Below are 12,143 nucleotides of genomic sequence, written 5' to 3' on the forward strand. Positions count from 1 at the left end.
GGGAAGAGGAGGTGTCAAAGCTGAAGAGGTAACAGGGTTTAGTGAGCGGGGAGGGTCTGTGAAAGAGAGAAGTGCAGAATCAGAGGCAGAAGCTGAAGCAGGAGAGAGGGGAGGCCAAGAAGAAGAGATGAGTCTGGCTGGTGGAGAGTCATGGATGTCTCCCTCCCACAACAAGCTCCCCTACTGCTGTCTCCCAAAACCAGGAGAGGCATGAAAAGAGAGGAGGAGAGGTTGGCTTCACAAAGGAACATTCCCTGACTGCTTGTAAAGATAAAGATAAAAGTCCCGGCCAGAGATGAACGGCTGATGAAGACTACGCTGAAATGGTGAAATTGACCAGGTAAATCAGAAACCAGGAAGAGAAGAACTTTAAGGATGAATGGGGGGAAATATAATGTATTTAAGAGAACATTGTAAACAACTAAAAACTTCGGCAGGATTTGAACAATGTTTGTCATGTGCGAAAAATAAAAATTGAGAAAATAAGAGAAGCAGTTGGGGGGAAAAGATTGATAATGGTAAGCATGGAAGGGCGGAGGGGAGTCGAAGGATTCAGGGATGATTTTGATTTTTAATGTTTGGATTTAAAGCAGCAATGTAAAACTCAATAAAAATATACTTTAAAAAAACACAAAATCCATTTTGGAAAGGCAGCAGCTGAGGCAAAGTGGCAAACGAGGCCTCCGTCTCCTATGGGCGTGGGGAAACGCAAACAAGCAAACAGTTGTAAACACAACGCACAGGCTTCTTTTTCTCCCTTTCATCCCAATAATAAGATAATTGTAGGCTTTTCTGTTCTGGAAGACAACATGCCCATTATGGGGGCTGCGTCGCCCATTTGCATAAGTAATCACAAGACAAAGGACAGGCGAGATGGAAACGGGACTGGCGCTGCAACGAGCAAGGGGGACGAATGACAAAGACACATCACACACAAACAAGAGGGAGGAGGACATCCTTCCATCATCACAAGGTCCATCCATCAGGCATTATTTAGTTTTAGTATCATCATCATCATATTACTTGATCTTCACCGTAAGGTCCCAGGGTGGTTACAGCATTACAAGACAATATTAAAAACAGTTTTAAACTGCAGTCATACCTTGGTTCTCGAACGGCTTAGTTGACGAACAAATCAGCTCCCAAATGCCAAAAACCCGGAAGTAAGTGTTCTGGTTTTCAAACATTTTTTCAGAAGCCGAATGTCCGACGCGGCTTCCGCTTGAGTACAGGAAGCTCCTGCAGCCAATCGGAAGCCGCACCTAGGTTTTTGAATGGTTTCAGGAGTCGAACGGACTTCCGGAACGGATTAAGTTTGAGAACCAAGGTTCCACTGTACATTGTCAAGAGACAATGGAGTGCGCCTCTGGGGGTGAAGTCAAACCGCTGTGTTAGCAACACCAAAGCGACCTCCCTGGGGGTGCAAACCTGGGCAGTGTGCCTGGAGGTCCTGGGCTGCCCAGATGACAAGACACCCCCCTCCCCGGCCTCGCTGATGGGGTCCAAAGGAAAGCAGAGCAAGATGTTTGGCGCCAGCTTGGCTGCAGGAGTTGCCAGAAGGAGGAGTACAAGGCCGCCTTAAGGACTCCACTCCGGATTTGGATAGGGTTTACTCCTGAGCCTTTTCTGGTCCCCAAGATATCCCGCAAGGGAGAGGAGGTTTAGGATCAGAGTTTTCCTTCTACTAGATGGGTTACCACCCCAGGCTCACAAGCCAACTCTGCCCCCTCTACATCATGTCCAGAAACCATGTTTGTGACCGTTGGACCCACTCTTGGTGTCATCCGCTCAATTCGCCAGAGCCTGTCTTTGCTTGCAAGAGAAGTCCCTAACTCACCGAGGGTTTGAGACCCATCGGCTACCCTCACCTGGCTTAGCCGACTAGTCAAAGCCCTTTCCCGGGGTGTGGCTGCTGCTGCTGCATGCTGACAGCTTCAAAGAGCCACAACCTGAAATTGAACATTGGAAACAAAAACGGCCAGGATCATAAACTGATCTGCACAATTCCTCATCACTTATTCTGCAGCGAATCCTTCAAACTCAGGCCCTGAAGGGTAAGATGCGAAGACAGAACAGGGTTAGTCAGAAATGAAAGGATATTATTAGTATACTCCGGGGAATTGCTAAGTGCAATTGAAAAAGAATTTAAGAGGGTAATTAACCCCTCCCCCCCCAAAAAAAAGTCCAGGGTAGTCTTAACATGCTCAATAGCCAAAGAATATTGAGTGGTCAGGTGGAACATTTTGTGGTGGGCCTTATAACTAGTTTGTAAAGTTTACTCTGGTTTTCCATAGTAAACTTTACCGGAGGAAACTGTGCAGGACAACAAAGTCATTCCTGGGTGGGAATTATATTCAACTGGCTGGATTCCAATATTCCAGCTGATGTTGCCCATGCGTTTCCAAGCATATCTTTCCCTCCAAAAGGACTGTAAACAGAAGGAATACAGAGAGTTCCACAAAAGACGAATTCATTTTTGTTTTGTTTTTAAATTTCGGTACCTGGTGGGTAAGCCTGGCTCCCGTTCCACTTTCATTCGTCACACATGCCTGCCTCCACGGCAAACGCCAATTTCCTTGTCGAGCTTTGCTCCACCCTTGCGCTTCTGGGGGACGGCCAAATATATAAGCACACAAATAGCTCTTTGGAACGCAATCTGATTGCACCTGCTTAAAAAACAATGGGCAAGGGGAATGCCCGCACCCGAATGCCCAGGGTCTTGCAGCAGGGAGCAGTTTATTTGCAAATCATACCCACTGTAAGAAGGTCAAATCTCCGCACAGTAGCCCCAGCGACCCTGGACTGCGAACGCATTATGGATTTGTTATTAACTTGGCATGAAGAAGCTGAAGCGCAGCGTTGCACCTCTCACCTCCTGGTATGCTACTGGCAAAAGAAATTCGACGTAGGAGGGTCCAAAAACACTAGCTATTCATTGGTGGGGATTCAGCCAGAAACTGCAAGTGTTAGGCCTTGAAATCACTTTGAACGCTGTGGTTTTTAAGGCAGCCTTCGCTCAGCTGGTGCCCTCCAGTTTCTTTTGGACTACAATTCCCATTAACCCCAAAAGCTTCTCTGGTTTGGTTTCACCCCTTGAGGCACACTCCATTGTCTCTCCAGACAGACGGATGCCAACAACGACTAGCATGGGCCTTGATAACTTTTTGCAGGGATACTTCCCTTCACTCCTGGTTATTATGTTCAGAGATTTCTGCATTTTCAGGGTGCAAAAGAAAGATAAATAGGCAAAGCAATTATTATTATTATTATTATTATTATTATTAAAATCACAGCCTGAAATCTGAACCCGATATGCAAACTGAGCAAGTCGGCATTCATGCCCTTATTTTACCCTGCAAATCAGGCTTCTGGCAGAATTTTGCAAACATTTGGACTACCCCTAGGGTACCAAATGAAAACCAAGGAGTGCGGCACAATCTCTTGCATATCGTTGCCGCACACATCTATTTGCATAAATGCGAAGCTGCCTTAAAAGCCTGACAGTTCCAGCCCAGCAACTGCGAGAAATCTCGCCAGCCAAAGCCTCTTGCAAATATCCCACTTCTTGAGATCTTTTTTTGGCTCATCTGGGGAGGCCTGGATTTGAACCTGGGATTTTATGAGAGCGCGTGCCTCTGCTGATGAGCTCTGAGCCATCCCTGAGATGGTAAACGATGGTGGATTTAGAAACACAAAAAAACTGCCACTGTGCCAGGTCAGATTATTTGCCCATCTCAGCCCCAGCAAGCCAGGCTCCCAGGGTGTGTGGGAGTTGTAGTTCAACATCTGGAGGGCTAAAGGTTCCCCACCCCTGATTCTAATCCTATCCATGGAGGCTGGTCCATTAGGCTGAACTGCTTGCTGCCCCCACGAACCTCAGTCCGCCCCCATCTGCGTGACGCCAGGAAAGGGGTCTGGCTCCAACTTCTGTTGGTCTCCTTGCCCACCAGTTGCAATGGGCACCCCGCTTTATCACTACCCGAAGGAGTCTCAAAGCGGCTAACATTCTCCTTTCCCTTCCTCCCCCACAACAAACACTCTGTGAGGTGAGTGAGGCTGAGAGACTTCAGAGAAGTGTGACTAGCCCAAGATCACCCAGCAGCTGCATGTGGAGGGGCGGAGACACGAACCCGGTTCCCCAGATTACGAGTCTACCGCTCTTAACCACTACACCACACTGGCTCTCCAATAGGAGCATCCAAAGGAAAAGCAGGACGTTCCAGAATCAAATCAGAAGCCAAGAGGGCTTCTGTAAATCCCGGACTATCCCTGGAAAACAGGGACACTGGGAGGGTCTGGTGATTGAAGTCGAACCTGGGTCGCTCTGCCTGCCCCATGAACTTATGTTCTGCTCCAGTAGCAAAAAATACATTTCCTCTGTTTTGTACACAACCCATCATTGCTCCTGATGCAATTGTTTATCTCGCTGCACCGTTCCGCCTGGGAATAGCTCTCCCTCTCCTTTCAAGCAAAGGTATTCTTTGGGGTATAAGCAAAGCTGACCAATTATTCCACTCCAAAGCCACAGAAGCAGTTTAGTCCCCTGAACCACCCGCCCTTTCAAACAAGCGATGCCTCTCAAATAGCCCAGTTCCATGCTCACGGCGTAACCATACGGAACTGCAAATACGTTCCCCCTCCTCAAAAACGGCAGACTGATCTGCAAAGCGCTCTCTAAAAATAAACCAGTCTCCTAAAATAGTAACGTAAGGATATAAGTTGAACCCTGCTGGATCTGACTGGGTTACCGCAGACACTCTGGGCGGCTTCCAACAAATTAAAACACCGAACAGAGTAAAACATCAAACATTAAAAACTTCCCTGTACAGGTATCCTGGTCCCAGGCCGTACTGGGATTTAAATATCAAATCTTGAAAGCTAAATTGAAGCCAGTACCATATAAGCCTTTGAAAAACGGGTGCCGTGCATTCTCTGCAACCAATTCCAGTTGCCACCATGCTCTGGACTAGCTAATGTTTCGGAACACTTTTGAAAGGCAGTCTCTCGAACACAGAGCCCCATCAAGTCCCTTTAAATTTTTTGCTGCCTTCAGAAATCGAAACAGATCTTTCCAGCAGCTTTTAAGGGAATCCAAGCCCAAACTTAACAGATGTGCAGCTTGGGCCAAACACATCCCACAATCTAAAAAGAACTCTCCCCACGAGTAATGGGGCATATGACGGCAGTCTCAAGTGTTGGAACTAACACTGGTGAAATGTGTATGTGTGAATCTGCCAACAACCGTGCCAGGGCCAGCTCCCGACAATTTGCTTGTGCTAGCACGCGTGCAAAGTTCAGGGGGGGTCCCCTGATTCTCAGAGACCCCAATCCTCACAAATGGGAGGGTCGGGTTGACAGCTTCCTGGGGGAGGGAGAGCTCCCATGCCTTTAACTGCTCCACAACAAGCAGAGGTTCGGCAGGACAACAGGCACACAATGACAGCAACCACTTTGCTGGCTCAGTCCAAACCTGCCACGCAGTTTTCAAAGACCTGGGAGTTCTGCGGGAGAACAAGCCCGGCAACCCTACTCACAAGGCAGAGGCTATATCACCTGCTGGGTCATATCACTGCCAGAACTCGAACCCAGCCTTATTAGATGCCGGCCGGGCAAAGTCCAACCCTGCAATCTGCTCTGAGCAAAGGAATGAAAAGAAGAGTGTCAGAAGAGCAGGGAGACATCGTGCAAAGCCATTCACCCAAGAGGAGGTGCAAACTCCCAAAACACATTTGCTGCAAACAGCACCTCTGGGTGCAAAAAGGAAAGTGAGATTTTCTGCAGGAAAAGTAGCAGATTGGGGCAAAGTTCTCCTCCCTAGAGACGGCTTGTATTTATTATTACATTTTTTTTAAGTAGTCCCCCCACGAAAGGGCTGCTCAAAGAAGCTTACAGATGGCAAAGCAACATGATCCTGGTTCTCTAAAACTGGGACAGGAACACTTTTCCAGCTCAAGGGCCACTTTCCATTCTAAGCAACCTTCTGGGGGGGGGCACATTCCAGCAGCGGGAGCTGCCAGAGGAGAATGTGGGCAAGTAGCGGGTGCGAATTTCACCACTGTACAGTAGGCTTGTTGCTACACACATCCCTCACCCCCACCCCTCTGTCCTCTATCCAAGCAATTCCAGACAGGCAAAAGGATAACTCGGTCGGCAGAGCCTGAGACTCTTAATCTCAGGGTTGCGGGTTCGAGCCCCACATTGGGCAAAAGATTCCTGCATTGCAGGGGGTTGGACTAGACAACCCTCGTTGTCCCTTCCGATTCCATGAATCAAGGAGGGTACAAAGCAGATTTGGTAAAAGGGCTGCTGCTCAGGAGGGGGGTGTGACCTGGGGAGAGTCCCGGGGGGGGGCAGACGGAGATATCTCAAGAGAGAGGGCCACCGGGTCTGAGATTTCCCCCTCCGCGCTCCAAACCTATCAATGGAGGGGCTTGGAAACAAACCACAACAACACAATTCCAGGGGGAAAGGAAGGCAACGGGTCACAGATTCCGGCCCAAATTCTAATGCCACAGGACTCCGATGTCTGCTCTGCACCTGCGGACAGAAACCTACCTGTCTGAAGCCTCCTTCCTCAGCCAGCAAGGACGGAGCTGGCGTCTCAGTTTGTCCCCCCCTGGCAGCTGCCCAGCCTGGGAAAGTCCTGCCTTATTCAAAAGAGGGGAGTTTCAGATTACCCTGCAAAGGGAGGTGGGCGGGAAGCAAGTTTCTTTTTCCCCCTCCTTTTTTTTTTACGGAGTCCTTTCTAAAACCAGGAATTCCTCAGGTCATTTAGCTCCACGCTCCAAGAGAGGCTTGCTTGCAGGCTCCCTCTGGATCCTCGCCCTCGCTGGGCTCTAAGCTGCTTCCTCGCCTGCAGGGACTTCTGGAGAAAAAACTAAAATTAATACCTGCTGCAAACAAACCCATCACCTGTTGCCAACCTTTGTTCCCTCCGATTGGCCGATACCAAGGAAGCGCTTGCCTGCCAAGTTCCATTAACTCTTCCCAGGCGAGACGGCAACTTGCCCTGACCTGCCTTAGTAGACTTTAGGAACAGAATCGTAGAATTGCAGAGCTGCGAGGGGCCATGGGGGTCATTTAGTCCAACCCCTTGCGATGCAGGAATTATTATTTTTTTTGTCCAACGTTGGTTCTCGAACCCACAACTCTGAGATTAAGAGTGGCAGGCTCTACCAACTTTGAGAACAGCAGAAGCAGCTGGGAAGAAAGAAGAGGTATTCAGGGATATTTTATTTAAAAAAATTAAAAAAAAATTATAATTGTTGTGTGTCCTTGTTTTTCAGCTTGATCCTTTGACATGGTTTTGTCTGTTAGGTGGTATTTTATGCATGGTGACTTGCCATTATTAATATTGGTTATAGTTTAGTAATTCTTTATTGTAATTATGAAGTGTAAACGGTTTAATTATTATTTGCTGATATTTAATTTTGCTGCTTACACCTAGCAGTTCAAAAGCACATCAAAGTGCAAGTAGATAAATAGGGACCGCTCCAGAGGGAAGGTAAACGGTGTTTCCGTGCGCTGCTCTGGTTCGCCAGAAGCAGCTTTGTCATGCTGGCCACATGACCCGGAAGCTGCCTGCGGACAAACGCCGGCTCCCACGGCCTATAGAGCGAGATGAGCGCCGCAACCCCAGAGTCGGACACGGCTGGACCTGATGGTCAGGGGCCCCTTTACCTTTAATATAGAAAGCAGGTACAGTATACAAATTAAAAGTGAAATGAAATGAAAAGTGCCTAAACTGAGGTCCCGGATTTTCTTTCTTTTTTTTTTGGTCTAGGATAGCTCGATTGCTAGAGCATGAGACTCTTCATTTTGCAGGGTCGTAGGTTCGAGCCACAAGTTGGGTGAAAAATTCTGCACTGCGGGGGGTTGGACTAGATGACCCCTGGGATCCTTTCCGACTCTACAGTTCTAGAATTCTACGATTCCAAAAATAAACACATTTTGTTTTTTTGTTCTCGGCTCTAAGACACAATGCGATCGTACGTATTTATTTCCTTGTTAACAATATTGCACAAGAAACACAGCAAAACATAACCTATTCAGAAAAGACCAGGTACTGCAATTATGTCTCAGGGACACAGGAAACGGCCTTGTAAAAATGTCAGACTGTTTGTCTATCCAAAGTGGTGCCTTCCAGATGTTTTGGGTTACAACTCTCATCAGCCCTGGACAGCATGGAGTCTGGGGGAAACCACAAAGCTTACCTGGTGACCATGGACCAGCCCAATGTACCTCGCAGGGTTGTTGTAAGGACAAACACAGTGGGAGGGGGCTCAACGCCCTCAGAATACTGACTGATTGGGGGGACGGGGAATGACAACCTGGTGGTGGTGGAGAGAATTGGAAATAAAAAGGTGAAGAAATAAATAGGTAAAGGTAAAGGTGCCCCTGACCATCAGGTCCAGTCGTGTCCGACTCTGGGGTTGCGGCGCTCATCTCGCTCTATAGGCCGAGGGAGCCAGCATTTGTCCACAGACAGCTTCTGGGTCATGTGTCCAGCATGACTAAGCCACTTCTGGCAAACCAGAGCAGCGCACAGAAACACCTGATCCCTTGTTTTCCAATCTGGAAGTTGACAGCTATGAATGCCTGGCACACTAAGATGGAAGGGCCTGGGGCTTTCTGTTTTCCTTCCTTCCTCCATCCCAAGATCTCCACATTTGCACCAAGCTAGCTTGGGCACACAGCACTCGATGCAAGAAGCAAAGGGCTTCCTCCTTCCAGAAAGGGCTTCCCTGTACCGGGGATACCAGCTGACCTATTAAACTTGGGCAGGAGGCAATCTTTTGATCATCCGCAGAAACTAGGTCAATGTCGGCATCCGCCGGTAGCCCGCAGTTAACCAAAAGGTACCCGCTGGAGAACTCGAGTCTTAATTTCGTACCAGAGCGCCAGTCTGGACACCCATTTTAAGACTCATCACAGGATGCGCATTTCGCCACAAGCCCATTATCCTGCAGTTTGAAAACAGAACACCTTGTATCCTTTTACGCACCGCATACATTTTCGGCAAGTGTGCAACCGTTAGGAAAGACTGCGGCGGTCAACACGCGCGGGTGCGCTTTTCGAATGCGGATCCCTAGGCTGCGAATAATTTAATGCTGCGGGCTGCAGACCATGTGAAATTGCAGGCGTTTGCAGAGGGAGAGAGGTGGCAACGAAGACACCCTCCTTTCAAATTTTCTTGCAAACGCATGTTGCTCTGAACCCCGAAAGTCCAGGAAATATGTAGAATCATAGAATCATAGATTTGTAGAGTTGGAAGGGACACCCAAGGGTCATCAAGCCCAACCCCCTGCAATGCAGGAATCCTGCCCACAGCCAGCTCTGAATGGGTCCGAACCCCCAACTTTCTGGGTAACAGCCAGATGCACGGACCCATGGTGCCAAGTGTCTGCTAAAAACACAGAAATAAAGGCATCCAGTATCAGCCATCGATCACACAGTGCTGGGGGGCACCAGCTGAGGAAAGCCCAAGGGAAGAAGGCTCAGAGCCTGGGGATCAGTGGTGAGATGACAAAGAGTGGTCAGAGGGAGAAGAGGCAAAAGACTGGGAAGAGGAGGTGTCGGAAGCTGAAGAGGCAGCAGGGCTTAGTGAGCAGGGAGAGTCTGTAGCAGAGAGCAGTGCAGAAGCAGAGGCAGGAGAGGAAGGGGCCCAAGAGGCAGAGATGAGCCAGGCTGCTGAAGAAGCCAGGAGGTCTCCCTCTCCTGCTGTGAGCAGCTCCCTCCCCCCCTTGTCTCGCAGAACCAAAGTGCTATAAAAAGGGTGGAGCAAAGAGAGACGAGATGACGGAGCCTTAGGCTGCTGGGGAAGGAACTGGGGGAGGAGCCTTAGAAAGCAGTAGAAAGGTGGGGGGGAACCTACAATCCACGCAACAGCCTCCTTGTGGGAAAGACCCCCTGGGAAGAGTTGCTGTAATAGCTAGGCCTGCGCTGTTTTGGTTGCTTTGAATAAAGAGGGCTTTTTATTATTATTGCTCACCTACGCTTGACTCTGGCTTCTGACATCAGTTGTGCAAAAATGCATCTGAATGAATAACTGCATTTTATGCACATAGCGGTTAAAACCCAAGCTAACATTGGGTTTTATTAGCGTTAAGATTGGCAAAAATGAGCCTATGAAGAAAAATTGCATGGCAACGTGCATATTGGGAGAAATTCGCTGGTGAATGTCTTTAAAAATAATAATAATCCACAGTGATGTGGAAAGTGGAGAACTAAATTTAAGACTAGAAAAATGAGAAACAGAGAAACCAAACTAACAGAGACACCCATCAATCTAACCTAGAGGTAGTCAACCTTTTTATACCTACCGCTCACTAATGCATCTTTCTTGATGGTAAAATTTCCTTACCGCCCACCAGTGCTTGATGGAAGGAGGATTCAGCTTGTGTCGTAGAACCCCCTGCCGCCCACCTAGAATCCTGAAACGCCCACTAGTGGGGGGTAGGGACCAGGTCGACGACCCCTGATCTGACCATTAGCACATTCAACGTTGCAGCCCTATTGCTGGCTTTGCGCCTTCGTTTCTGAATAAGGGATGGAACGCATGCACACCGACGGCTTCCCAACGGGTGTCCAGGAAACTCTGGCATCCCTAAAGAGCTTGCAGCTCCCTGCCGAGATGATCAGTAACAGCAGATAAGCTCCCCGGAGAGAGAGCTTGCCCTCTCCTGCTGATCTTCCTTTGCAGGGTTGCCAATGTAGGGAAGAGTCGATTACGGTCATCTAAGGGTAGGGATGAGCAGGAGATCTGATTGCGTTTGTAATCCCAGAAACAAAACACACACAGAAACCTAGCTAGGTCCTTCAAAATTCGCACTTCTCCGAAATTTGCAGTGCAGTTCTGGAAAATGGTGACAAGCCTAGAAGGAACCCATTGTATAAAAGTAGTCACATATAAGAAGGGGGGGCTTGTACGACCAGACTTCCAAACGACCCGGTCGACTTCTGCAACCTGAAGTCATAGAATCATAGAGTTGGAAGAGACCACAAGGGCCATCCAGTCCAACCCCCTGCCAAGCAGGAAACACCATCAAAGCATTCTTGACATATGCCTGTCAAGCCTCTGCTTAAAGACCTCCAAAGAAGGAGACTTTACCACACTCCTTGGTAAATTCCACTGCCAAACAGCTCTTACTGTCAGGAAGTTCTTCCTAATGTTTAGGTGGAATCTTCTTTCTTGAAGTTTGAATCCATTGCTCCGTGTCCGCTTCTCTGGAGCAGCAGAAAACAATCTTTCTCCCTCCTCCATCCTCCAGGGGAGCAAACGTAGTAACAATACCTTAAAGGTAAAGGTAAAGGGACCCCTGACCATTAGGTCCAGTCGTGACCGACTCTGGGGTTGCGCGCTCATCTCGCATTATTGGCCGAGGGAGCCGGTGTACAGCTTCCAGGTCATGTGGCCAGCATGACAAAGCTGCTTCTGGCAAACCAGAGCAGCACACGGAAATGCCGTTTACCTTCCTGCTGTAGCGGTACCTATTTATCGACTTGCACTTTGACGTGCTTTCGAACTGCTAGGTTGGCAGGAGCTGGGACCGAGCAACGGGAGCTCACCCTGTCGCGGGGATTCGAACTGCCGACCTTCTGACCTTCTGATCAGCAAGCCCAAGGCTCTGTGGTTTAACCCAAAGCGCCACCTGCGTCCCTACAACACCTTAGAGCTGCCCAAACTTCTTTGCTCTTTCAATTGAGCAAATTTAATTTTTAAAATTTAAAATTCTGCAGATACCGTACACTCAACACTACAAGTTCACACGCTACGGAGCAACTGGATTTATCTCCTTATGTGTTTTGCGCTTTTCTTCTGCTTAAAAAAAGTAGTCTGTGATGTAAAGTCACGGGGTGGGGTGGGGGGTGGGGAGGCATTTAAAACGTCAAAGTTTTGCTGTTACTACCAATGCAAAATAATGCACAAAGACACTCCACAAAACATCATAGCCTGCTAGTTAACGTAAGAAGGAAAGGTCCATTCAGATTACCCTCCAGACACTGGTCTGAGGGACCTAAAACAAGATGAAGACTCACATTCTCCTCTTTCCACCTGTGTATAACTTCCATATTTCCCCACAATTATAATTTCAATTGTCTCCCAACTTTGCAAAAATAAATAAGGAGGGGTGGGTGAGAAC

General features: G+C 48.3%; 1 protein-coding gene across 10 annotated transcripts in view; it reads right to left on the reverse strand.

Annotated features, from left to right (window-relative positions):
• Window positions 1-12,143, reverse strand: part of LZTS3 (leucine zipper tumor suppressor family member 3) — a 69,491-nt gene that overhangs the window by 30,519 nt on the left and 26,829 nt on the right. For 2 of the 10 annotated variants that reach the window (XM_088660670.1, XM_035101149.3), the window contains exon 1: window positions 6,556-6,878. The exons of 3 other annotated variants lie outside the window; for them this stretch is intronic. The gene's annotated coding sequence lies outside the window, so the exon portion shown is untranslated. Of the gene's footprint in view, window positions 1-1,868; window positions 6,467-6,555; window positions 6,879-12,143 lie in introns of those variants that run through there. 5 more of the 10 variants (XM_060278353.2, XM_060278350.2, XM_035101159.3 and 2 more) reach the window with 4 other exon arrangements.

The sequence above is a fragment of the Zootoca vivipara genome, chromosome Z1 (assembly GCF_965207765.1).
Source record: "Zootoca vivipara chromosome Z1, rZooViv2.hap1.1, whole genome shotgun sequence".
Lineage (NCBI taxonomy): Eukaryota > Metazoa > Chordata > Lepidosauria > Squamata > Lacertidae > Zootoca > Zootoca vivipara.